Here is a 27,895-nt window from a genome sequence, read left to right as displayed (position 1 = left end):
CTATTAACTAGTTAACTAATATTATAAACAAAAGAGCCAACTGCAGATGTCTGTGCTTCGCTGGTTGTACTTTGCTTTTCTCTCTTCTTAGGGCCCACTCTCGGGGCTTCCCAGGTGGCCCTAGCGGTAAAGAAGCCGCCTGCCAATGCAGGAGACATAGAGACTCAGGTTCGATCCCTGGTTTGGGAAGATCCCCTGGAGAGGGGCATGGCAACACACACCAGTATTCTTGCCTGGAGAATCCCGTGGACAGAGGAGCCTGGCAGGCCATGGCCGATGGGGTCATAGAGAGTCGGACACGACTGAAGCGACTAAGCGTGCTTCGCAGTATCTTTACAATTGTCTGCCTCTCTTCATTCCTATTACCTGACTTACTGCCAGATCCTTGTGAGCTGATACTTACAATAACCCCAGGAGGTGATAATTGAAGTAACCAGCCTATATACTCTTCTGGTCTCCAGCATTTCTTCACTTCCATACATCTTCCATGCGACTGTCAAATTAATCATTCTGGACACCACATCCATTCCTCTTGCATGTACAAATTGTTGATGGTGATTCCTTGTCTTTAATTTACCTTTCAACCCCTGCTATAATTACTGCATTACTTTAATACTCCCCAAATGAGCTGAAATTTTATTACATTTTAACATACCAACACAGTTCCTCCTCCATACACTTTGCCCAATCCATTCCTCATTCGCTCATGACCTTCTGAGTCTCTGCATATTTATAGTATTTAAATCCTTATCATGCATCACAACCCAGCTCAAAACTATATTCCTGATATCTTTGATTCACAAAATGTTGCCAGCTTAAGATGTTCACAATACATTGCACAATAAATAAAAAGGCAATATCAGTCTGGAATTAAAAGGAAAAGAAGCTATCCATAAAAGATTTCTGAACTACCATTACACTTAATACTTGCTACATTCATCTAGAAATAAATAGTATATATCTTTGTCTTTTCCACCAATTAAAATATTTCTCTATAGGAATTAGCTGAAATAGAATGCCATTACCAGAAACCTCTGGAAATTCCATCTGGAATTGTGAATGAAGGTGGGTCATTAATAAACCAGCTCTAATCAGATCATGCCAAGATAATTGGGCCAGAGTAAATGTGCTGTAAGTTAAAATAGAAAGACAGTGGCACTACCTGCAGTTTGTTTTTCTTACCATTGTTCAATACTATAATGCTTAATTGATTAAGGTATATTTTCTATATAACACTTCACTAATAAGAGCAAGCACAGCTATCTTTCACTTAAAATAATTTTATATGTCCCTGAAAGCTCTTAAATGCTAGCGCTAAGGGCCAAGCCCACATAATGGTACTTTTCTAATTGCACACATATAGAGCAAAGTCCAAAGAGCACCTCATAAAGTCATTTATGATTTGTTCAACCCAAAGACTGGTAACAATATCACGAAACTTTTTCATGTTTATGAGTCTCTTATCCCTCTTTAATTTGATTGCCTCTTGAAGTCAGAAACCAGGTCAAATCATGCATTCAATAAGTATTATTCAACATTTGTTCATGAGGATTCATTGGAAGATATGAAGCTAAAATGTACGAAGTATTCAGAGTTCAGAGTTGTAAGCAACAGAAACGAACCCTGGCCAATTTCAGGAGAAAAGGAAAACTATATAAAAAAGCCATAGGGTGGCACAGATACAATCATGTGGAAGACTGGTGAACCAAGAACAGAGAATAGGCAGGAAGGAAAGCCATACAATTGACTGGGCAAGAATATTGATGCCCCACATCTGACCATGGGACATGGCAACTTCGGACTCTGGAGGCCACTCCTAGCACTTTACCTGGGAGACTGGATGTTGCTGTCACTTGTTGATTTAGACTCAGATTCTATAGTAGGCATGTCTGTTTGGACCCATAACCTGGGTTATGGGTGTGCACCCAGCTGCAAGAGGCTGGCAAAACCCTGACAATTCTTTTGAGTGTCAATAGCAAGAGGCGAAAGAGGCTGATTATAAGAGTAAGATCCAGATGTCAGAGATCAAAAGTTAGTTTTTTTCAAAATGGTATGTATCCACTACCATGTATCTTGATCATTTGCTCTTTAGAAAGATCACCCTAGTGGGAATGTTCAAAACAGATTACAGAAGCAAAACCTAAGTTTCCATTTGAAGTTGTATGCAAAACATTATGAAGCTACGAGGAGACTGAGGAAAAAAGGAATTTGAGAGAAAATGAAGTGATCACCTTGACAGAACCTGGAGACAAGTTGAACCTGATAAGCAAAGGATAGTTGTTGATCATTTCTGATTTGGGGGACCATATGAGTTAAAACAGAAAATTCAAGAATATCAGCAAATTTAGGGAAAATAATAAATATTAGTTGGGGGCAGATCAAGTATAAGATGCATGTGACAGTTTTACTCAGAAGCTTGACTCAGCTGGAATTGTCCACTGAAGTATCTGCACACTCACAGTGTCTCCATCCAGCTTGGGCTTCCACGATGGGTTTTATATAAGCAAGAAACGAAACTTTGCTGTGCTAAACGACTAACACTTTGGGATTTATTATTGTAGCAGAGCTGGGCTTACCCTGGCCTGACACAATGATTTCCAAATATATAGCTACATCATGGTTGTTCAGTCACTAAGCCGTGTCTGCCTCTGCAACCCCGTGGACTGCAGCATGCCAGGCTTCCCTGTCCTTCACTCAAAGGAAAGGCTCCCAGAGTTTGCTCAAACTCATGTCCATTGAGTCACTGATGCCATCCAATCATCTTATCCTGTGTCACCCCCTTCTCTTCCTGCCGGCAATCTTTCCCATCATCAAGGTCTTTTCCAGTGAATCAGCTCTTCACACCAGGTGGCCAAAGTATTGGAGCTTCAGCTTCAACATCAGTCCTTCCAATGAATATTCAGAGTTGACTTCCTTTAGGACTGACAGGTTTGATCTCCTTGCTCTCCAAGGGACTCTCAAGAGTCCCCTCCAACACCACAATTGGAAAGTATCAATTCTTCGATGCTTAGCCAGCTACATCATATAATGAAATACACCTTCATTTACCTTGTCTTCTTGTAGCTGTTAGCCTAGAGGCCAGTCTGAGGGATGCTCTTCCTTTCCACCATGAGCAATCTGGAAAGTGAGCTTCTGCTCAGTGTGGTACATGAAATACACATGATATGGGCCTGGGCACCAATCCTGTCACACTATCTATGAATAGTGGAGCCTTGGATAAGTTAGAGAATATTTCTAGGCCTCAGTTTTCTCATCTGCATAAAAAGAATAATGATCATAGTACTTGTCTCAGGACTGTTGTGAGAGTTAAACAAGATGAGATATCAATTATATGGCACGTGGAAAAAATATGGCCATAAATTTTCTTAGCAAGACATGGAGCCTATTTCCCCATTTCTTGAATAAATCTGTTCTAATGATTCAGTTTGACTGATAATAGAATGTGGCAGAAGTGACAATACTGGCAAATCTCAGAGGCAAGCGGTCTTGTAGTTTCTGTTTTCACCCTCTTGGAACATCGTCATCACCTTGTGAAGAAGCTCAAGCTGACTTCCTGAGGACAAGAGATCACACAGAGAAAGATAGATCCAGCCATTCTAGCATTCTCTGCTGAGGTTGCAGATATGTGAATGAGGCCATTCAAGACCAGCCAACTGCAGCCACCTAAGTGATTCCAGGCAAGACCGGAAGAACCACTCAGTTGAAACCTGCCTAGATTGCAGAATCATGAGCAAGTAAATTATTGTTTGTTAAAGATACTACATTTTTACAATGGTTTATTATACAGCAATAGAACTGATATATTGTCCGTAGAATATCCAGAGCAAATGTCCATCTGGGAGTTGGATATGAATCTAGAGCACATAGGAGAGATAATATGATCATCATCATGACAGTCAATGCCAAGAACTGCATGCGATAATCCAGCGTGAAGTCACATGGTTTTAGTCATGGGCGAAGGTGATCCTTTAAACTAACATTTAAGATATGAGTAGAGAAAAGAAATTAGTGAAGGAACTTATAAAGAAGCAGCCAGTGATAAGTCAAGCAAATCCAATAGATTAAACAAGTAGGAAGTGACTTCAGTGGAAATAATGTTTTTTGAGTTGGTATGAAAACCATGTGGAGATAGGTTGAGACATCAACAGGAAGTAAAGAAAGAGAGACTAACAGATATTTTTTGTAAATATTTTCTTATGACTAATAGCAAACAATAGGGTAGAAGCTGAAGTGTTGTTTTTTCCCCAAAGATGACAAAAGATATTAGCTTGCTTATAAAATGGCATTAAATTTTTTAAAAATATATTCAAATTTTTCAAAGGTTTCAATGAGATGTAAGGTACCCAAGGAAAAAGTAGGAGATGGGAATAGGCACAAGGGTGAAAAGAACAGCCTTTTTCAGAAAGAAGAACTATAAATTCGCTGACCCTGGCATAAAGAGATAAAGAACAGGTATCAGAAAGGCTGATTCCTGGGAATGGTGCCAAGGTCTGGGGAAGGGGAGGGGACAGACCCTATCTACTGTAAATTAAGTGCCAGGAGGCAGAAGGAAAGAAACATCATTTATGCCTAAGATCCTCTGTTTTCTCTATAAAGTTAGAGATCACTTACCTTCCAAAAATGGAGATATATGAAGTGCTAAAAGCCCCAAGGGACATGGCAAAGATTTGAATAGGCAATGGGACATAGTGTCTGTGGTAATTTAAATGTGGGCATGAATTCCTGGCAGTTCTTAGCAAGAGCTGGAGTCTGTCTCCCCAGCCCTTGAAATCCAGTCAGTCTTATGACTTGCTTTCACCAGACACAGTTCAGTTCAGTTCAGTCACTCAGTCATGACCAACTCTTTGCGACCCCATGGAATGCAGCACGCCAGGCCTCCCTGTCCATCACCAGCTCCCGGAGTTTACCTAAACTCATAACCATTGAGTCGGTGATGCCATCCAACCATCTCATCCTCTGTCATCCCCTTCTCCTCCCACCTTCAATCTTTCCTAGCATCAGGGTCTTTTCCAATGAGTCAGCTCTTTGCATCAGGTGGCCAAAGTATTGGTGTTTCAGCTTCAGCATCAGTCCTTCCAATGAACACCCAGGACTGATCTCCTTTAGGATGGACTGATCTCCTTTAGGATGGACTGGTTGGATCTCCTTGCAGTCCAAGGGACTCTCAAGAGTCTTCTCCAACACCACAGTTCAAAAGCATCAACTCTTCAGTGCTCAGCTTTCTTTATGCTCCAACTCTCACATCCATACATGACCACTGGAAAAACCATAGCCTTGACTAGATGGACCTTTGTTGGCAAAGTAATGTCTCTGATTTTTAATATGCTGTCTAGGTTGGTCATAACTTTCCTTCCAAGGAGTAAGCATCTTTTAATTTCATGGTGGCAGTCACCATCTACAGTGATTTGGGAGCCCAAAAAATACAAGGGGGCTGAAATAAATGTGACTGACAAGTTGGTTTAAATGCAAGCCCTGCCACTTTGAGATGTGGGACCCATGGTAAGTGTATTCATTCATTCATTCATTCATTCAGCACCTATTTGTTGGATAACAGACTCTCTCATATGTGCCAGGTAGTAGGCAAAGTGTTAGATATATAGCAGTGAAAAAAAAGGCAGGGGTTAACAACAGAGTCACTACCTGCTATGGTCTGAATGATCATGTCCCCTCAAAATTCACTGCTGCATGTGAAAGCCTAATGCCCAATGTGATGGTATGAGTAAGTGGGGCTTTTGGAAGATGCTGACGTCACGAGGGTGGAGCTTTTATGAATGGGATTAGTGCTCTTTTGAAAGAGTTCCCTAGCTCAGTCCACCATGGGGGGATTCAGAGAGAAACTGACAATGCATAATCCAGAGGGGTCCTTCACCAGAGCCCCATCATGCTGACACCCTGATTTTGGACTTCCATCCTCCAGAACTGTAAGAAGTAAAGTTTTGTTAATTATGAGCCATTGTTGTAGCCACGCATTCCGGGAAACAAACTCACTCAGAAGGACAATGTAGATAGTGGAGTGCAGTTTATTACACCAGGGTGCCCAAGGCAGAGTTCCTCTTAGCCAAGGACCCTGACCAGTTTTTGTGAAAACCTTATATACCCTAAGTGTACGTGCCCAAACCCACCTCCCCAAATTCTCTGAAACTAGTCTGAACAAAGGAAAAGAAAGATACAATCAAAGTTAACCCATGATTCGTATGCCTTAAGCCTAGGTAGTTAACAGTGGACAATTATCAATAGGCCTGTGGTCATACCCCAATAAGCATAATAGAGTTTATGATTCTATTTGGTTACACAGATAATTAGGGTATTCTTTTAGGTGATGGAGAGTCTAGGTACGAGCCAGGGGCTCTTCCATGTGGGGCGGGGGGGGGGGGGGGGGGTCTGGTTTTCCAGTTGGTAAGTCGTTTCCATAGATACTGGGCATAAAGCTCAAAGTCCACAGTCTGGCCAAAGATGGAGTCCTGCTTTCAAGATGGAGCCTGTTCAGTCTGTTTCCTCCTTCACCATCAGTTTGTGCTGTTTTGTTATAGCAGCCAGAACAGACTAAGACACTATCTTTATGCAATTTACAGTCCTTGGAAATTACTTACTCTGTGTCTCATTTGTCTTTCTGGAAAACGTGTCTTAAAAATGTAACTGATGGTAGCTAGCACTTAGTGACCATTAAGCTATGTGTATAACACCACTCTCACCTTTAATTGTGCTATTTTTTTCTATTCTCCCAACATCACTAGGAAGTAGGTACTTTTATTTTTCCCATTTTGTAGATGAAAAAACTGAGATCAAGAGATTAAATAACTTTTCCTAAAGTTAAACATCCGGTAAGTCGTGGAGCTGGATTTCAAATACAAGCAAACTGATTCCAAAATCTCCCTTCCTATCAGGAAATTTGATATAAACTGATCAATTAATGTTAGTGAAGAAAGGAAAAGAAGAACAAGGGGAAAATGAAAGACTCACCAGAAAGAAATTGCCAAGGAGCAGAAGAAATTGTGACCATATATTTAAGAGTGCATTAAAGCCTGGGGGCAGCGGGGAGGGAGCCTAACAAAACAATCACTACTATGAAGCAAATGCATAAGACAGAAACGCAGGAACTCAGAGAAGAGATGGCTGCCTGCTAAGCAGGAGATGCAGGCTCAATCCCTGGGTCAGGAAGATCCCCTGGAGAAGGAAACGGCAACCCACTCCAGCATTCTTGCCTGGGAAATCCCAGCACAGAGGAGTCTGGTGACAGGCTGCAGTCCATGGGGTCGAAGAAAGTCAGACACGACTTAGCAACTAAACAAAAACAAGAAGATAACAGGAAGGGATGAATTACGAGCTAGAGGAACTTAGGAATACAGTAGGAGAAAAATGTAATAACAGAAATAAATGTAAAATTTGAAGGGGATTCAAGGGAAACGAATATTGATGGAAGTCTCATGATAAAGGCAGAAATTAAAATTTCACAAATAAGCAAAATGAAACAGAAATAGTTACTCAAGAAAACTTTTTGGAAATAATGATTTTACACATATTGAAAACCAACCATTCCCCAGAGTAAATTTACCCAGAATGATCCATGCTGAGAAATACACTCATAAACCTAATAAATTTTAAAAGAAAGGAAATATTTGAGACATGCAGAAAAATCCATCTTAAGTTGGTTTCAGACTTTTTTACACATTTCAACATCAGAACACAAGGGAGGAAAACCTACAAAATCTTCAAGGAAAAATTGTGACTTTAGCATTTTATATTCAATTTAATTGCCTTTCAGTTATAAGGACAACAGACAAATTATCTTGAACATTCAGGGAATATTGTTCCCATAAATCCTTATTAAGGAATCAACTAGAGGAAAGACTTCAGCCAACCACTGGCAGTGAGAATTGCAACTAAATGACTCTAAAACTGAGACTAGAATAAATACATATTCGCCCATTATACAGAAGTAAGCCAGAAAGATAAAGGCCATTACAGTATACTAACACATATATATGGACTTTAGAAAGATGGTAACGATAACCCTATATGCAAAACAGAAAAAGAGACTCAGATGTATAGAACAGACTTGTGGACTCTGGGAGAAGGCGAGGGTGGGATGTTTCAAGAGAACAGCATTATATTATCTAGGGTGAAACAGATCACTAGCCCAGGTTGGGTGCATGAGACAAGTGCTCGGGCCTGGTGACTGGGAAGACCCAGAGGGATCGGGTGGAGAGGGAGGTGGGAGGGGGGACCGGGATGGGGAATACATGTAAATCCATGGCTAAATCATTTCAATGTACGACAAAAACCACTGCAATGATGTAAAGTAATTAGCCTCCAACTAATAAAAATAAATGGAAAAAAAATAAAAAATAAATACAGAAATAGAGTGACAAACTGGAAAATTTTTAATTTCTGACAAATTATAAAAGGAATAATGAAAAAAAGAGTAAGAGGGGAAAGTTTAGATACAGAATAAGTACCTGAGCCTGGGTTCCCTAGAAAGTGGAGCTTGCAACAAAGGCTTTTGTGTGTTTATTGGAGAGTGTAATCTAAAGAGTGGAGAGAGGAATAGAAAAGGAACAGAAGGGGAGTGAGCCCATACAGAAGTGTGTTACCATATTATAGATTGTTACAGATCTCATCAACTGATCCAACATGGTTCATTGAAAAGTCTACCTTCACCCCACCGATGTGGCCTGCTGCCCTTTTAATATGCTAAATCCTTTTATTTTAGACCTATTTCTTGTTTTTCAGCTCAGCAACTTGTACCAAATTATTTTTATTTTTGAAGATGTAAAATATGCTTGAATACACGGAAGCACTGATCCTTCTCACAACTCCTCCAGATTTTTCTTACCTATTCTTGTCTTATTTTTCAATTTGAACTTTAATACCAGCCTGTCTGACTCCAAAATAAAAATGCTGTTGCTATTTTTGTTGAATCACATCTTTATGATGTGGGTTTTTTTCACCCAAGAAATGATACACCTTTCCATACATAGTTTCAGTAGCATTTTAAAATCTTAAGTAGATCTTTATATAGACCTCACTCTTATTCTTCAGGCAAAGGCAATGGCAACCCATTCCAGTACTCTTGCCTGGAAAATTCCATGGACGGAGGAGCCTGGTAGGCTGCAGTCTATGGGGTCGCTAAGAGTTGGACATGACTGAGCGGCTTCACTTTCACTTTTCACTTTCATGCATTGGAGAAGGGAATGGCAACCCACTCCAGTGTTCTTGCCTGGAGAATCCCAGGGACGGGGGAGCCTGGTGGGCTGCCGTCTATGGGGTCGCACAGAGTCGGACACGACTGAAGCGACTTAGCAGCAGCAGCAGCACTCTTATTCCTAAACATTTTAATTTTTAGTTGTTGAATAGATTTTCTTCCCTTATATCAAATATGGAGACTGTTTATTCACAAACTTGCATGTATGTGTGCTAAGTCACTTCAGTCGTGTCCAAATATTTGCAACCCTATGGACTGTAGCCCCCCAGGCTCTTCTGTCCTTGGGATTCTCCAGGCAAGAATACAGGAGTGGATTGCCATGCCCTCCTCCAGGGTACCTTCCCTACCCAGGTACAGAACCTGAGTCTCCTATGTCTCCTGCATTGGCAGGCAGTTTCTTTATTACTACTCCCACCTGGGAAGTCCATTCACCACCTTATTAAGCAATCTTATTTTGACTGGTCTCTGAGTTTTTGTTAAGGAATCCAAACTATGTCTATATTAATTCAACTTTGATAGATATAATGTGTCTTGAAGGCAAGAGCAGCAGCAATCCTTTGTATTTGATAAATGATGTTATTTGAACTCAGATCACATCTTCTATGAAGGCATTATTCATCCTAGTTTAGGTATATAATTTATGATTGCTATTGATTTGTTTGCTTTTCTTCAAAATTGAAAACAATACTCAGCTGCTATTTTTTATGATCATTAAGTAATACATGAGTAAATCTGGGAACATATTTACTATAATGTAGAACTTTATCTCAAGAGGAAATATGTGGATTTTACCTTTAAAATGTTTCAATTATTCTGAGCTATGTCTTCTCTCTTATCATGAAACATCCAGCTGATTTTCCACACATGCCTCAAGCTATACCAAATCCTTCTTGAGCAGCAGGAATCAGAAGCATCGACTCTTTGGAGCCAGGAATGTAAAGGATCAAGCAACTATCACTGATCAGAGCTAGGTGAATTGATGCATGTATAAATCACAATAGTCAGAAACCAAACAAATAGATAGTAATCCAGGGTGAAAGGGCAGTATTGAATGAAGAATGAGAAAAATCAATGGCAGAAAGACTAGGCAGAAGCATCATATATAACTCTTGAATGAAGAAAAACAAATTGTCCAACAAAAAAGGAAGAACAATCAATAAATGTGATGGGCTGTTATGCCGCTGTTAAAATGACAATTCTGGTAATTGGTTAGAAACACTGACGTGATTCTAAATGAATAAAATACAGGACACTGACAACATGTTCAGTGTTTTTGTTTTAATTAAAAAAAATCAACTACACATGGACAAAATTTGTAAGCAAATATGCAGAAGTAAATATTAGAGAGTTAGAATTATGGTTAGATTAAGAAAATAAACTTTTCATTGGTTTGACAATAATTTTTAAATTCTGTTACTAAGATATGGATTTAAGAGAATGTGAAAAGTGATGGCAGCAAGAAGACCTTTTACCAAGGCAGGCATCTGCCTCAGTCAAGACATTTTATATATTTCCTGTTAGATAAGAACAAATGCTTTTTAACCATCTCCTGTATACTAAGTCTTTCAAGCAAAAGTCCGTTCTTAACCACGGTTAGTATCAGCTTTGCAAATATCATTCCTTGCACTCTAATAAGAAATGGATAAAATGAATATGCAGACAATGAGAGAGGGAGGGAGGAAGTAAAATAAAGACATTTCATGCTATTCTCTCAAGGAAGGTATGAAAGAAATGTATGATGACATCTGTTCTCAAGGCACTGAGAATTTAGGTGAGTGAGGGAGAAGGAGAAATGGACTTAAAATAACTGGCAGTAAAATACTCTATTTCCTGTTATCTCAAGTTACAATAACAGATTAAACTAGAAAATAAACACATAAACGCAACCCCACCAGTGTTTCTTAAGAGCAATGTGGGAATTTGTAGCAGAACAGTCCCCAATTGTGTAAGACTGCTTCATGAATTGCAAGATGGTTTGCTCAGTATCTGAAAGCGTTTCTCAATTTTTATTTCATTATTCCTATTAAGACTTTTCCAGACATTTGTCTTCATAAATCCACTGCTTTTTGCATACCTGGAAACATATAGTCTTTACCTGCTGCTACTGCTGCTAAGTCACTTCAGTCGTGTCCGACTCTGTGCAACCCCATAGACGGCAGCCCACCAGGTTCCCCCATCCCTGGGATTCTTCAGGCAAGGATACTGGAGTGGGTTGCCATTTCCTTCTCCAATGCAGGAAAGTGAAAAGTGAAAAGTGAAAGTGAAGTCGCTCAGTCGTGCCCAACTCTTAGTGACCCGTGGACTGCAGCCCACCAGGCTCCTCCATCCATGGGATTTTTCCAGGCAAGAGTACTGGAGTGGTGTGCCATTGCCTTCTCTGATAGTCTATACCTAATACTCTTTAAGTGAATGAAGGTTGTATCTATTCAGGAAAAGTTTAAGAGAATTTAGAAATCAAAGTAAGACTGAAGGTATACATGGATTCTGCAAAGGAGAAGCATTTCTCAGTTGAGTGAATATTACGAAGTTGTTGTTCAGTCACTCAGTCGTGCCCAACTCCTTGTGAGCCCATGAACACATCAGACTTCCTGTCCTTCACTATCTCCTGGAGTTTGCTTACACTCATGTCCATTGAGTCGCTGATGCCATCCAACCATCTCATCCTCTGTTGCCCCCTTCTCCTCCTTCCTTCAATCTTTCCCAGCATCAGGATCTTTTCCAATAAGTCAGCTCTTCTTATCAGGTGGCCAAGTATTGAAACTATAGCTTCAGCATCAGTCCTTCTAATGAATAGTCAGGGTTGATTTCCTTTAGGATTGACTGGTTTGATATCCTTGCTGTCCACAGGACCCTCAAGCATATTCTCCAGCACCACAGTTGGAAAGCATTAGAAAGAAAGATTTTTAACTGTATGTTGGGGAACACATTGAAGTCATATTAAGTATACAAAGAGAAGATCTGACTGTGAAAAGCCTTAAAAACAATTCTTGGGAGTTAGGACTAAAAGCCGAAAGTGAAAAGAAAGAAACCATTATAGGACTTTACAGAGAAACATGGTAAAAATTGTCTTTTGGGAAAAATGACCTGGCAACAGTATAAAAGGTGAATCAGAAAGAGGAGCGAATAAAAAAATGTAGATTAACTAGAAGACTGCCAGTAATTAGATGTGCACTCAAGAGAGGACAATTGTAAGGGGGGAACATGAGGAGACTGAGATTCTTCCAAAGAAAACATGGCAGCACATTTCCTAACTGAAAGCCCTTGGCTGCATGTAACTGAAATTGGCTTAAACAACAACGAAAAATATGGACTCCCATTGCTGGATATCAAAAGAAGTGCACCCTTTCGGAGGAACTTAATCCAGTTTCCTTAACTCCATTTCCTCGAGAATCATTGACTCAGCACTCATCCACATGTTGGATTCACTCCCAAAGTGATATTAACATAATGACCGGCTTTCCAAATGTCACATCCATACATGAATATATCCTGAGAAAAAGCAGGAGAAAAAAAAAAAAAAGATAACCACTTCCGAAAGTTCTCCTGGAAGAGTAAGAAAGAATTTCCCCAGAACTCCCAACAAATCTGTCCCTGAACCTCAGGAAACTGAACTGGTCTATATGACAATTGCTGATGCATTTGGGCAAGAGGAAAAAGTTCTCCTTAGATCATTCTGGTGCATTCCTGGGTTTGGGGCATGGCAACCCACTCCAGTCTTCTTGCCTGGAGAACTCCATGGGCAGAGGAGCCTAGTGGCCTACAGTCCAAAGGGTTGCGAAGAGTCAGACACGACTGAAGTGACAGCATGCACTCACACGAGGTGATATTAAATAGTTGACCATGGAACTCAAAGTGGAAAGGGCGTTGTAAGCCAAAGGGTGCTGATGGACAGATTTCCCTTGTTTATCAGGTGACACAGACAGCGTTAGTTTCCATTTAATTGAATTTGCACTATAACAGAGTAGACTCGTTAGCTTTGTGTTTTACTTTGAGTTACTGTGAAAGTACAGCTTGAATAAGAACTTGGGTCCAGGTAGTTTTTTCAGAGACAAGTCTAGGAAGAAGAGAGAGTCCAAGGAGTGAGACAGAGAAGTGATTCAAAACCCATAGCTTATTGTTACTGATTTCAACCAGTTTTAGCAGACAGTTCAGTATAGATACCAACATCCCACCTCAAACTTCAGTGGTGCTGTCTCAAAGTTCCTAACCCAAATCTTTCTCTGAAGCCCAGCAACAGAGGTAAAATGGCAGAGGTGTTGACAAACCTGGGGCAACCCCCAGCCAGCGGGAAGTGGGATAGGTCAGTCAATACCACTGGGTCGATCAGGGTCTGTTGTACCCGTTGGTTAACAATGTAGGCAACTGATTTGATCCCTGGGTCGGGTAAGATCCCCTGGAGGAGGGCATGGCAATCCACTCCAGTGTTCTGGCCTGGAGAATCCCATGGACAGAAAAGCCTGGGGGGGCTACAGTTCATGGGGTCGCAAAGAGTCAGCCATGAATGAAATGACAAGCACGTAGGCAACTGAGACTCAGTCCATCTGGTTCATGCAGAAAAACTCTGTGGAAGGCCCCCAGCTACCCCATCACCCTGCACACTGATAGAGGATTGCCTCCAGGTGCTCACTCCTGGCCGTTCTGGCGGCACCTGCACTGGTGATTCAGAGAAAGCCCCGAGGCAGAAAAGCAGAGTCACAACTTCAGGTTCTGGTAGGAGGTTGGCCAACGCAGACCACAGTCCACCGCAGCTGCGCTGAAATCAGTCATGGGGGGAGCTGTGACACAGCCATCACATGCAGCTGTCACCCTGGGGTGGGGCTTCTTACCAACATCGCTGGTGATACTTTGGACCAGTGAGAATTCTTTGTTATGGGGGCTTCCCTGTGCATTGTAAGATGCTTAGCAGCATCCCTGGCCTTTCCTCCTTAGATACCAGTTGCCCCCTGCCCAGTTGTTACAACTAATAAAATGCCTCTAGACATTGCTAAATGTTCCTAGGGAGGCAAAATCCCCTTTGGTGGAGAACCAGTGTGCAGCACTGTAATTTTGGGCAAGTTTCTTCACTTCTCTAAGTCTCAGTTTCTCATCTGTAAGTTGGCCGTAATAGAGGACCAACCTCAGCGTCCCTGTGTGTGCATGTGTTCAGTCGCATCTGACAATTAGTGACCCTGTGGACCATAATCCACCAGGCTCCTCTGTCTGTGGGATTCTCCAGGCAAGAATACTGGAGTGTTTGAGGGAAGGATTAAATGACATGGAGAACATTCATTACAGAGCAGAGTACCTGCTACACAGTACATGTTAACAACAACAATAATGCAGAAAACTTCTGTACTTGACAGCAGTGAATTTTTATGGCTAGAGTTCAAGGTTTATTTTCCCCTTCTCTGATTAAAAATAATGATAATGAAATACTTATTCCTAATATCTGTTTCTGCAAATGGAGCAAAGGCTGAATTTCAATGTGAGTAAATCAGTAAAAGTCAACATCAATCACTTCTGATCTTTCATTACCAAACACCAATTAATGCTCCTAAGTTAACATGACTATGTGCCATTTGTTGTAGATAAGTGAATGCAGGATGTAAAGGAAATAAAAGAACTAGGCTTAAGAAGTGACCAGTCCAAGTTCCGTGAATGAAACTGGGCACTCAAAGCCGGTGCAGTGTGACAACCCAGAGGGATGGGATGGGGAGGGTGGTGGGAGAGGGATTCGGGATGGGGGACACATGTACACCCATGGCTGATTCGTGTCAATGTATGGCAAAAACCTCCACAATACTGTAAAGTAATTAGCCTCCAATTAAACTAAATAAATAAAATTTTTTAAAAAAAGAATAGAAAATTAGAATATCCTACTCAAGAATGATCTTGCAGTGTTTACACCTCAATATTTTGCAAAATGCAGATTTAAAATGTACATTTACTGAAACCAATTTTTCAAACATAGTAGGCAACCTCAGGCTTAAAGGCATGAATATTTCAGGTTTATTAGCATAAACTGAATACCAGCATACAAACACTGAAATGAATTTATGGAAATTGTTAATGATTCATTACATAGAATAATTAGATTTTTGTATGATCTGAGCAAATGCATTAGCAAAAACAATTATGCACTGATACAATGAAAAACCACTCTCAGGGAAAAAGCCATTAGTGTAATAAAAAGGACATTTTGCAGGGGCTCCTCCTATACTCTCTTTGACTCAGTCCCAGGCAGCTGTTGCCATCTGCCAGGAAGAGCCCTTGGCAGAGATATCTGACCAACTTCTGCTAAATCCTCTGTTGAAAATGTCTACCCCAGAACTCTCAGAGGCCCAAGATCTATAAGAAGTAGTGAACGAATACCCAATGAGCTGACTTATCTCATTCTAAAGGATTGTAAGAAAAAAATGAAACAACGTAAGAATGAAAAGTATATTCATGGGAAATTGCTTGTGGTTTCTGAGTCTGTCTCTCTCAAACTTTTAGCGGGTGTGTCTTTTTGCCCACAGTGGACTCACTGATCAAACTTGTTGCTTCATTTTGTAACTCCTTTTTTCTTTTCTTTTATAGGTTATTACAAAATACTGAGTATAGTTCCCTGTGCTATACAGTAAGTCCTTGTTGATTATCTATTTTATATACAGTGGTGTGTATTTTTAAAACCCAAACTGCTAATTTGTCCTTCCCCAACACTTTCTCCTTTGGTAACTATTTGTTTTCTATGTCGGTGGGTCTATTTCTGTTGTTTACATAAGTTCATTTGTATCATTTTTTAAATATTTCACATGTAAGTGATATTATCTGATATTTGTCTTTGGCCTACTTCACTCAGCATGATAATCTCTGGGTGCATTCATGTTGCTGCAAATGGCATTATTTCGTTCTTTTTTATGGCAGAATAATATTCTATTGTATATATACACCACATCTTCTGATCTATCCCTTTGTCGATGATATTAAGTTTGTGTCCGTGTTTTGGTTATTGTATACAGTGCTGCAATGAACATTGGGGTGCACATATCTTTTCAAATTATGGTTTTCTCTGAATATATCCCCAGGAGTGGGATTGCTAAATCATATGGTAGCTCTATTTTTAGTTTTTTTGTAGTAGCAGTTTTCTAGCTGTATGCTGCCACCCTGTTTGTTTAATCTATACGCTGAGTACATCATGAGAAATGCCGGGCTGGATCAGTTACAAGCTAGAATCAAGATAGGTGGGAGAAACATCAACAACCTCAGATATGTGGATGCTGCTACTAAGTCACGTCAGTGGTGTCTGACTCTGCACGACCCCATAGATGGCAGCCCACCAGGCTCCTGTCCCTGGGATTCTCCAGGCAAGAATATTGGAGGGGGTTGCCATTTCCTTCTCCGATATGTGGATGATACCACCCTAATGGCAGAAAGCAAAGAGGAACTAAAGAGCCTCTTGATGAGGGTGAAAGAGTAGAGTGAGAGAGCAGGCTTAAAATTAAATATTAAAAAAACTAAGATCTGGCCCCATTACTGTGTGACAAATAGAGGGGGGAAAGGTGGAAGTAGTGACAGATTTCCTCTTCTTGGGCTCTAAAATCACTGCTGTTGGTGGCTGCAGCCATGAAATTAGAAGATATTTGCTTCTTGGCAGGAAAGCTATGACAAACCTAGATGGTGTGTTAAAAAGCAGAGCATTACTCTGCCAACAAAGATCCATATAGTCAAGGTTATGGTCTTCCCAGTGGTCACGTATGATTGTGAGAGCTGGACCATAAAGAAGGCGGAGCACTGAAAAATTGATGCCTTTGAACTGTGGTGCTGGAGAAGACTCCTGAGAGTCCCTTGGACAGCAAGGAGATCAAACCAGTCAATCTTAAAAGAAATCAACCCTGAATACTCATTGCAAGGACTGATGCTGAAGTGGAAACTCCAGTATTTTGGTCATCTAATGCGAACAGCTGACTCATTGGAAAGGTCCCTGATGCTGGGAAAGATTGAGGGCAGGAGACGAGAGCATGAGAGGTTGAGATGGCTTGATGGCATCACCAGCACAATGGACACGAATGTGGGCAAACTTCGGGAGATGGTGAGGGACAGAGAGGCCTGGCATGCTGCAGTCCATGGGGTCACAAAGAGTCAGACAGGACTGGATGACTAAACAACACGTTTTCTAGTAGTAGTTTGTAACCACTTTCTAACGTGACTTCAAACTCTTAAAGTGCTGGCATCTAGAGATTGTCATATTTATATTCTGGGGCCCTGGCACAGAGCACTAAGTAGATAATGAATGAGTGAATGAATGAATAAAAATGTCAGTTAGTCCAACTCACCATGACTGGTGAAACAGGCCCTAACATCAGTTAAGAACTTAAAATATCTAAGTGTTCACAGGGATATCTCTGTAAGTACTATACCTCAGAACCACCCAGCGTTCCTATCATGGCTTATCCTTCCTAGAATAGATACAGTCTGGGGCAGCAGGAAATGAGGCAATCATGTGTAAACACTGAATGCTCAGAGCCCTGTGACATGAACGAGATCTACACCCCTCCACCCCTGCCAAGAAAAGAAGTTCTGCGATCTTCCCAATCACTGAAACAGACAAAGATATCTGCCAGAAATTGCCAGTTAACTCAGGCTAAGTAGGTTTTTTTTTTTCTGCTCAAATTAATAGTATAATTGCCTTAATTCTCCATTTGTCTATTTATGTGCAGACATAGCTTCAGATAAAATAATTTGAGGTGGCGAGTCTTGGGGGAATAAAAGGGAAGGAGCCCAGAGACAAAGGAGGAACTTTCAAAACTAGCTCAGCTGTGTCACAGAAGAGGCTGACTGCATCCAGGTGTCAGTCTGGAAATTATGAAGCGAAACTGGATCTACACAAATGATTAGGAAAGGCTTTTTTGAATTTTACAAGTAAGAATTATAGCGATTTTCATACTGTGAAACGTTTGATTTTACCTGAATCTATCAACATTTCAAAAGTAAATCCCTGTGTCAGTTGTTTCTATTTGACTGCAAGGAATCTTTTCTGTAAGAATTCAACCTGGAAAGCTTCAAACAAACAGTGGTAAGGATAAGATGGTTTGAAAAACTAAACTTAAATAATTCTACCTGTCTCCCAGGAAGTAACTCTGAATAATAAAAATCAAATTAAATACCGTAGAGTCTCACATTGATGTCATCTTGGAAGTCTTGGCTCTGAGACTGTGCTAGAGATGGACAAGTATTTTAACAAGCGTTCTGGCTTTTCGTTACCAATCCTGGTTATATTTCATCCAAGGTAATGCACCCTCTACTGCCTTCGTTGTGTTGATAACCAGTCACGAACTCCAGACTGTGAATAATCACAGCATAGTTTAAAATCTGACAGAAAAATAAGCAGGCACCATATAAATTACAATGAGATAATATATGAGAAAACTTTGTCAACCGCAGCACACCATGCAAATCTGAGTTATTATGGCATGGAAGGCTCACTGGAGTATTTTTTTTCTTTTAGTAAAATGATGTGACTAATTAGAAGGACAAAACCTCATTAAATTGTTTAACCTGATTTTCCTTTTTAATTATTGGAAGCTTATCTACTTTCTTCGAGCAGATTTCTTTTCTGAATGGAAATCTCTCCTGCTGTGATTAGATTTCACAGAGACCATGAGATACATCACCTCTGGAACTGTTTGAGTCAAAGGAATATAGGATTAGTCTACCTGCATTAATTTTAATTCACTGTGGACACTGTAGACCAGGAAAAAAGTGAATGAGAGAAAAGTAAATCCAGATTACTGACTCTTGAACCCAGGTAGTTCAAATTATGGCTAAGATTTCCTTGCTTACTTGAGATTCTATTCCTGGGCCTTGAAAAGAATTCAGAGACATACTCTGAGTCAGATTTGGGGCATAACGTGAAATGACTGTTATTGTCAGCTAAATGATCTGAAAAAGTATTTTTTTTTTTCCTGAAGCCTCAATCATTTCTTTTACAGACCTAATGGTTTAAAAATGATTTGTGAAGTTCACATATATTTTAAAGTAAACTTCATAAATGTTCATGCATTTAAAAAATAGACTGAAGGAATCATAAGACCTTGGTGAATAACATTATAAACCAAATAGTGATTTTCTTTGTTTTAACTTACTTTTTCATGCTTTAGGACATTTTTTTTTTTCTCTGCAAAGTTTGCTACTCTGAGAGGGAAAAGTATGCTTTTAAATGTCTCATCAGAGACATTTAAATAAGTTTTATAAATAAGTTTAATGGGAAATTCTTTTGAAAAATTTGTCCACATACTTTTGAATTCTGTCACCAGTTTTTTTTAAATGAACCTGTCCCCAATCGACCTATGTTAAAACATTCATAAAAATAGATATTTTAAAGATGGTTTAACAAAAATATTTCATCCTAAGGAGAGATAATTAGCCATTACTGTGCTATTCATTTTCTTTTCCTTCACTGTGCCCTGGGCCTTGCACTGCTTCTTAAATTGCTTCTGGGTGCCTCTGCTGCTACTCTGAGTCCCAGATGGGAGATCCTGAGACTCAGAACACATTATGATCCAGTTTGCAGCAATGCTGTTTCAGTAGAGTTCAGTTTTTCTAAGACCTAGCTCAAATTCAGTTCAAATAACATCTCATGGGTTAATCAAATTCTCTTAACTAAAATTTTGTAGCATTAATATTCTGTAAAATGACTGGTCTCTTATCATACATTTAAATTGCTTTGTTCAGAAATTTGGGTCATGATATTGATCTGGTAAAGTATACTTGGGAATATCTATTTTTATTCTTACCAGTTTCACTTTCTTTTAGATTTTGAAGAAAATAAACAGGAAGATTTAAAAAAAAAAAAACAACTCACTGTGTTGTTGACTCTGATGCTACCATTCCCTATATGTGGCATCTTAAAAAAAAAAAAAAAGATACAAATGCACTTATTTACAAAACAGAAACAAACTCACAGACATAGAAAACAAACTTATGGTTACCAGAAGGGAAAGGAGGAAATTTGGGGTTTCGGATTAACAGATACACATTCCTATATGTATAAAGTAGATAACCAACAAGGACGTACTGTAAAGTGCAGGAAATTATATTCAATACCGTATAATAACCTAAGATGGAAAAGAATCTGAATCCCTTTGGTATACACTTGAAGCTAACACAACATTGTAAATCAACTATACTTCAAAAATTAAAAAATAAAATTAAATAAGAAATAAAATACTTTAAATCATACTTAATAAAAAAGTTTACTCAAATATGTCTAAATATGTAGATGTTATATGTTACTACAGGAGGAAATAGTATGGGAAAATTACATTTCCAAATGATTCTGAATGATCACACATGCACACACATCCATGACTTTTTTCCAAAGCCTAACCAAGAGCCTATAGTAGACTGAAGTCCTAAAATTAAATTATCTTAATAAGTGCAGAGGATTAGAATGAGATCTTCCAGTCACACTGATTCAAACCCAAGTGCAGTCTGACAATGGATTCTATTCTTGCACTCAAAATTTAGACTATGTGTTTAAAAATCAAATAAAAATAGTGTTTAGAATCATACAGTGATTACCATGTAATCCACATCAGACATGGCTTTTCTTTCCATAGATAATCAAGAGTTGGACATGTATTCTATTTTTGACCATATTTCTGATCCAGTTAAGTTGGTCATAATAGAGGAAAATTCAATTAATGCTTTTCAAGGCTTAGCCTTTTTTATTTAATGGATTATCGATGCTTGAGTAACAGCTGAATGAGGAAGGGGCCTTGGATACTAGTGTCCTAATGAGAGGAAGGAAATACATTCTATCAAATGTTCAGATGTACCTATTCTTAGGTTTTATTCTAACTAATTCAGTAATATTAAAAATTAATCTTTTCCACTCTTCAGAAAAGTGAAAAGTTTAGATGGGAGATTAGAGAAAAGATTTATGTACATATTATAATTATTTATGCCTGTAGATGCTCCTACAGTTATAAATCAGTGCACCCAGAGCTTGGTGCTTTGTGATCATGAAGAAGAGGTTTTAGAAATCTGCAATGGGGTGCTGTAAAGCATAGGAATTACCCAACATCTTTATGGGAAGCAGTTTCCTAGGGCAAAGGGAAGCCATTCTTCTAAGGGTGGGTACCGTATTTCACAGATTTTTGCTACAGCCAGTTTCATAATTTATTGCACCAGCTTTGTTCCTAACACACCAAATATTTCCCACCCTCCTTGCTAAGCAACCCCCACAGACTGAGAAAGAAATAATCAAGGGAGATATGTCTCTTCTTTGATTTCATCTGCTCCTCACCTGCCTGCTTCCCCAGCTCACCTCCTTTTTGAAGACCACTTACTACTGACACCTAACTGCCGGTATCCTTTATGACCTCAGAAAGACCCCATGGCAAAGCAGAAGGCTCTCAGAAGTACAGACAGGTCTGAGAACCTCGAATATGGCCTTCACCTACTGAGCTTCAGAAAACCCCCATATACACCATGATCACAGCTTAACTCCCAGAGGTTCCATGATATTATTTTATCCTTCTGAAAATCTTTTCAGGATTTAAGTGAATTTCTCACAGGCAAGTAAAGAAATTGACATGAGGGTAACCAACTGGGGACTAGAAACCAGAAGTACGTTTGGATTAGGAAGGTTCTAGCCACTGACAGGAGCCAAACTGAATTCTCAACTGTTCTAAGAAAATGAAGAAAAAGAAAGGTCATCAAGATGAACGATTTGTGAGCATGAAGCAGTTGCTGTCTTCATTGGCAGACAGACACTTGTCTCATGCTTTCTCTTTCTCCCTTCCTCCACGTTCCTCTTTAGGAGTGAAGACTGAGGCACAAAAGGCAGAGATCGAGTGGCCAAGGGGCAGAGCCTGGGACTCCACACGAAAATGCTAAGATTTCAGGTCTCCAGGAGTTAACTTCCTGTGGTTCAGTCATCTTACCTCCCAACATACTTCTCTATTTTCTATGAGGCTGAATGAACTGGAACACTCTCTGGAGGAGCTTTGCCTATTTCACAGGTCCTCTCTATTAACAGAAAACCACTTCATCATCATCAGAGAAAGAAGTCACCAAATGATTATGCTCTGACTCTTCTTAATTTAAATGTCAGTTTCTAGCGGGCATTCTAACACCTCCTCCAGTTGCCTCCCTGGATTTCATCTGCTTTCTTTGTAGTAGTTGCTGGTTTTCATCAGGCCACAGGGAGATCTTCCTCCCTATTCATGATCCAAAGAAAAAACTAACTGATGGCCTATTTATAACTGACAATTGTTGCCCTGTAGAAGAATGAGGAGGGAGGGTGTCTTAGGCCAAGGCCTTGCATCCAAGAGGAGAGAATGGTGTGTCAGTGATTCCAAGGTGGCGTTGCTCCATCTCTAATTACCCTGATTCATCAGCTGTTAATTCTATCAGGAATTTTTGACAGAAAATCAACATATCAGAGACAAAACTGAAGGCATTAATTCTGGTCTTTTAAGCCTAAGAATATTAACATAGCAACCAATCTGATGGAGGGGACCTAGCTGAGGGGGAGGGGATGGAACACAGCTGCACAATTGCATGTTGTAATCACTGCTGTTATCTTCTGTGCTTTATATTCAACAGTTCTCTGATAGTTCTCTGTGCTGATCACTGCACATTGATTTGGAGAAAAAGAAATGAGTTTCTGAACACATAAGGCCTTTCTGGTATACTTAGAACAATTCACTTCCCTTTTTTTCTTTTCTGATGCATTTTCTGACTTCAAAGATCACGTGACTTTCTTATTTTTAACTTTTTTTTTTTAAACATAATTTACCAGGCAGGACGTTGGAAGGGGTAAAGCATGCAAAATAAATTTTAAATTGAATTAGAAATGAATTTCTTCTTAATAAGAGCCCCATTCAAAGGTTCACATTTAAATGTTCTGAGATCGTGTGCGGGATATTTATGTAAATCATTCTACTCAGACAGCTGAAAGGTACATGAGGGCATAGATTATGTTAAAAAGGCAGCACTTTGACTCCAACATGAGGCTGTATAGCTAGAAACCTCAATGTTCTCCAACAAGAGATTTCAGGTTGTCAGCAGACCCTGCTGACAATGCCCCCCTGGCATTTCTGTCCCTGGTTGCAGACACAGGAAATGTATGCTTTAATGAGGGTGACTGGGATGCTCACTGTCCATGGTGAGGGCCCGAGAGCAAGGAGCACCTGTCTTGAGGGCAGCATCACAGAGCCCGGCCCTCCGTCTAATATAACCGAGCTTAAAAAGAGTGCCCTAAGTGCTAAATTCTCTCCTCTGAGATGATGAAAGTTAGCTCACATTGTTGAGTGCTGAGTGTGCCAGGCATAATGTCAGACACTTGACTTAAGAAGCTAATTTAATCCTGAAACAACCCTGAGAGGTGGGTTTTAATATTAGCCCCATTTTAGAGATGAGGAACCTGAGGCTTAGGAAGATAAAATTACTAACCCAAACTCCCTGGGCCAGAAAGAAGTAACAATGAGATTCTAACTGATGCTCCTAACCAGGCATAACCATCACTGCTCTGGACTCTTCCCCTGGCTGTCTCCCAACATGCTGCCACTGTGCTGAGCAAGGAGTTCGTGTCTCAAGAGATGACCCCAGGATCTGTAGTTAGACAACCTTCATTCACACACCTGCGCTGCCTCTTTCTAGTGCATGTCCAGGGTGTGGGGCTGTTCCCTACCCCTTGCCAGTAGCATGGGGGAAATTAGACTTATTGCAAAAGACTGCTGTAAGAATTAAATTCCTTTTCCAATTTGACAGGGGCTCAATTAATGGTTATTGAGCCTGATTCTTTAATTCTATAAAGAAAAATATATTTGTATATTTTATGTAGCTTCTCATTACATAGCAACCAGATACCATCTCAGTTCCTCTCTCATGGTAACTTGATAAACCCTCAGTTTATCTTTGAGAACATAATTCTCCACTTTATTCTTATCTGTACATGGAGAACCATACATTTGCCCAGGCTTCGGCTTCCACATTTAGAGCTCACTTTCTCAGCAAAACGTTCACGCATATGTCAGGAAGATGCAAGCACTTGGCTCAGAGCCCCACAGAAGGGACTCGGTGACATGTTATTGAACCGAATCTCAAACTTGTCAGTGAACTCTGCCCAAGCTTATATTTACACACACCCATTTCCTGACCTGACCTCTTTGACCACGCAGGGTTCCTGCTGTTGATTGTTTGCACCTCCTCCCAGCTTACAGCCCACAGAACTTCACTGTCCCCACCTCAAGAAGGAGGAGGTGTTCCTAGCAGTGTAGCTGGGGTAAGAAGAGAAGTTGCTCAGGGTGACAGAAAGAGACCAAGAGCCAAGGAGCAAGAGGATATGCGGCATACAAGGATGACTGGCTTCCTGGAGATGATGACATGGCTCAGACGGGATGGAGCAAGGGGTGCCGGCATGCTGTGAGATAGAGGGATCATGAGAATATTCCCAGCCTTTGTGACAGCGGAAAGATCGGCACAGAACTGTAGATCTCAGGACCTTTGCACAAGTTCTATGGAAATCCTTTCACTCCAGACTATGCAGCCAGTGTCTTCTCCATAGGAGCCTACTGTGACTTCTTTATTGAAAGCAGTCATTAACACCCCCATGATATTGTGTCATCTTTGTAGCTCCTTATCATGATGTGAAATTAAAGTGTTTATTGAGTTATTTGTTTTCTGATTTGTCTTCCTCTTCTAGAGCGCAAACTTCTTACTGCTGCCTCCCCAGTGTCTAGAATGACTCAGTGCATATTTGTACAATGAATGAGTTTTACCACTGACTTTTCATTCCCTTTAAAGCTATTAATTTCTTTTATTTTAGGAGATCTCCACTCAGATATCCCATTTTTATTCAAAACCAAGCCTCAAAATTGAGCTATAAATCCTCCTTTCAGTCACCCAAAGAGCCGAGATGTGTTCTGTCTCACAGCTTTTGCTTGTTGTTCCCTGTGCCTGCAACCTCCTCACTTCTTTTCTCCCCACAGAAAATGCTCTGCCCTGAGGATGGTTGTCTTTGATTTTCATCAAATTCAATGCTATTTCTCAGAAGTGAGTAAGTGAGTGAAGTCGCTCAGTCGTGTCCGACTCTTTGTGACACCATGGACTGTAGCCTACAAGGCTCCTCTGTCCGTGGAATTTTCCAGGCAAGAGTACTGGAGTGGGTTGCCATTTCCTTCTCCAATTTCTCAGAAAAAGCTTCCCTAATCACTGTGATCAACCAGTCTGTCATTATTTTCTGTCAGAACAATCTGGATTTTTTTTTCATATTAGTTTCAGATGTACAACATAATGAATCAATATATGTATATATTGTGAAATGATCCCAGTGAGTCTAGTTAACAATCATAACAGTCTAGTTACAAACTTTTTCTAACAAAAGGTGCAAACTTCCAGTTATAAAATAAATAAATCCTGCGGATGTAATGTACAGCATGGTAATTATAGTTAATAATACTGTATTGGATATTTGAAAGTCCCTAAAAGAAATAGGTCTTAAAAGTTCTCATCACAAGAAAAAAATGAATTTCTTTTGTTTATTTTTTTTAATTCAATTGCTTATTTATTTGTTTGTTTCTTATCTATGTCCCTCACTGGGCTTTAAGTTTTACCAGGGCAGAAACTGTGGATATTTCATTTTATAATGCATGCTTAAAATATAGCACAATGCCTGGAACAGAGTTGATACTAAGCCAATTGTTGAATGTATGAATAATCTTAAGTCTGTCCACTTTTGAATTAGAAGGCAAATCTTACTTCCAAATTTACTAATACTTGAACCCCTTACCTCTTTCAATGTCTACATAGACTATTCCTTTGCAAAAGTGAAAAGTGAAGTCGCTCAGTTGTGTTCAGCTCTTTGCAACCCCATGGACTGTAGCCTACCAGGCTCCTCAGTCCATGGAATTCTCCAGGTAAGAGGACTGGAGTGGGTTGCCACTGAAAGGACAAGTTAAAATTCTACTTTGTCCGTGGAACTTCACTGAATTACTCCAGCTGCTCTCACCTTTCCCTTAGCCAGACTCATTGGTTTAATTTATAAACTGGTGCTCAGGTCTGTAAGAGATAGAAAGGTACATCGGTTAGGGTTCCTGACCTCAAAGATGTTTAAATATTTATCACACACTTTTGGACTTCAGTGTAATGCGTATGTGTTGAATGAATAAATAGATGAGCTTAATTATAGCTTTGTTGACCTCTTAAATCATTTTTCATGATACTGAACACAAAGACTCAGCTTCTTCCTGTAATTTTTGTAGGAAGTCTCAAGAAAGATCATATTACAGAAGAATTGAGAAAGTGGCCTATTTGCAGTGAAGAATCAGTGCTAGAAAATAAAGTAGCTTTCTAGCATCTCCTAAGTCCTATTTATCCCCTTTTAATTCATTATATTTAAATGAACTTCGTGGAAACCACACCCTCATGTGCCAAGTGCCAAGTCACTTCAGTTGTGTCCAACTCTTTGCGATCCCATGGACTCTAGCCCACCAGGCTCCTCTGTCCATGGGATTCTCCAGGCAAGAATACTGGAGTGGTTGCCACGCCCTCCTCCAAGAGATCTACCCCACCCAGGCACAACCTCATATTTAAATGCAAACTTGAAAACATTTTCCAAGCCAAAGGTAAAGATTTTTAATTATTAATAGCTTTGCTGTGCCCCACCGATTTGAAACCAAGTTTGAAATCAAATCCAGATTTTTTTCCCCTTGCTTCATCCATTACATCCCATCCTTGAAGAAAGTTTTCTATCTGTAGTATTAAAAAAAACTAGCTAAAATGTGTGTGTGTGCACACTCAGTCTTGTCCAACTCTTTGTGACCCCATGAACTGTAGCCCACCAGGCTCCTCTATCCATGGAATTTTCCAAGCAAGAATATTGGAAAGGGCTGCCATTTCCTCCTCCAGGGGATCTTCTCGACCCAAGGATGGAATCCTTGTTTCTATGTCTCCTGCATTGGCAGATGGTTTCTTTACCACTAGTGCCACTTGTGAAGCTCTAAAATGTGGGAAATGCAGTCAGTCTGTTGGCTACTTTGTCTGTGTGAAGCTCCACCCAGGGGTAAATTACTTTTCTCTGCATTTGATTAATGGAGCAGTTGTTTTGGCAGCATCTTGGCACGATTGTTGGGCTACCAATTTTCTTTAACATTTCTCAGGATTTTTTTCTTTCCAGTGTCATTTTTTAAAATCACTATCAACTGCAGGCTGCTTGGGCTTCCCTCATAGCTCAGTCAGTAAAGAATTCACCTGCAGTGCAGAAGACCTGGGTTCAATTCCTGGGTCAGGAAGATCCCTTGGAGAAGGAAATGGCAATCCACTCCAGTATTCTTGCCTGGAAAATCCCATGGACCGAGGAGCGTGGCGGGCTACAGTCCATGGGGTCGCAAGAGTCAGACACAACTTAGCGGGCTGCTTAAATGACCTCTCGTCCTAGTTTCTCTTTCTCCTTTCTGCCCACCCATCTCAGCCACAGTGATCAAATTCCAGCATCCTATCTGTGTGTAACTTCCAGATTACTCCTCCTCACTAGCTCATCGATTCAAACTTCCAAAGACCAGACCTTGAGAATCTCATCATTAGTCCTCACCTCCTACAATGTCCTGGTGATATTTTCTACTTAACCAAAACCAACCCATTTGTTACACTCTGCTGTCCACTTAGTGGTAATCTCCTCATTAAATGCTTCTTCAAGGCCTGTCCGTTCCCCCCACCAGTACAGCC

At 40.1% G+C, this 27,895-nt stretch overlaps 2 long non-coding RNA genes across 2 annotated transcripts in view; one reads left to right on the top strand and one right to left on the bottom strand.

Annotated features, from left to right (window-relative positions):
- LOC110135847 (uncharacterized) overlaps positions 1 to 21,498 on the bottom strand; it is a 59,283-nt gene extending 37,785 nt beyond the window's left edge. Inside the window, exons 1-3 of the long non-coding RNA XR_002313468.2 lie at positions 21,471 to 21,498; positions 20,025 to 20,066; positions 18,328 to 18,532 (exon numbers count right to left, since the gene is read on the bottom strand). This is a non-coding gene — a long non-coding RNA (uncharacterized lncRNA). The remainder of the gene's footprint in view (positions 1 to 18,327; positions 18,533 to 20,024; positions 20,067 to 21,470) is intronic.
- Positions 21,499 to 21,926: 428 nt separating this feature from the next.
- On the top strand, positions 21,927 to 24,845 carry LOC139038471 (uncharacterized). Its single transcript, XR_011491477.1, has 2 exons — positions 21,927 to 22,275; positions 24,352 to 24,845. It is a non-coding gene; the product is annotated as an uncharacterized lncRNA (long non-coding RNA).
- Positions 24,846 to 27,895: the final 3,050 nt, after the last annotated feature.

Source organism: Odocoileus virginianus, chromosome 15 (genome assembly GCF_023699985.2).
Source record: "Odocoileus virginianus isolate 20LAN1187 ecotype Illinois chromosome 15, Ovbor_1.2, whole genome shotgun sequence".
NCBI lineage: Eukaryota > Metazoa > Chordata > Mammalia > Artiodactyla > Cervidae > Odocoileus > Odocoileus virginianus.
Note: the sequence above shows the minus strand (reverse complement) of the source record. Positions and strands in the feature narration are given on the sequence as shown.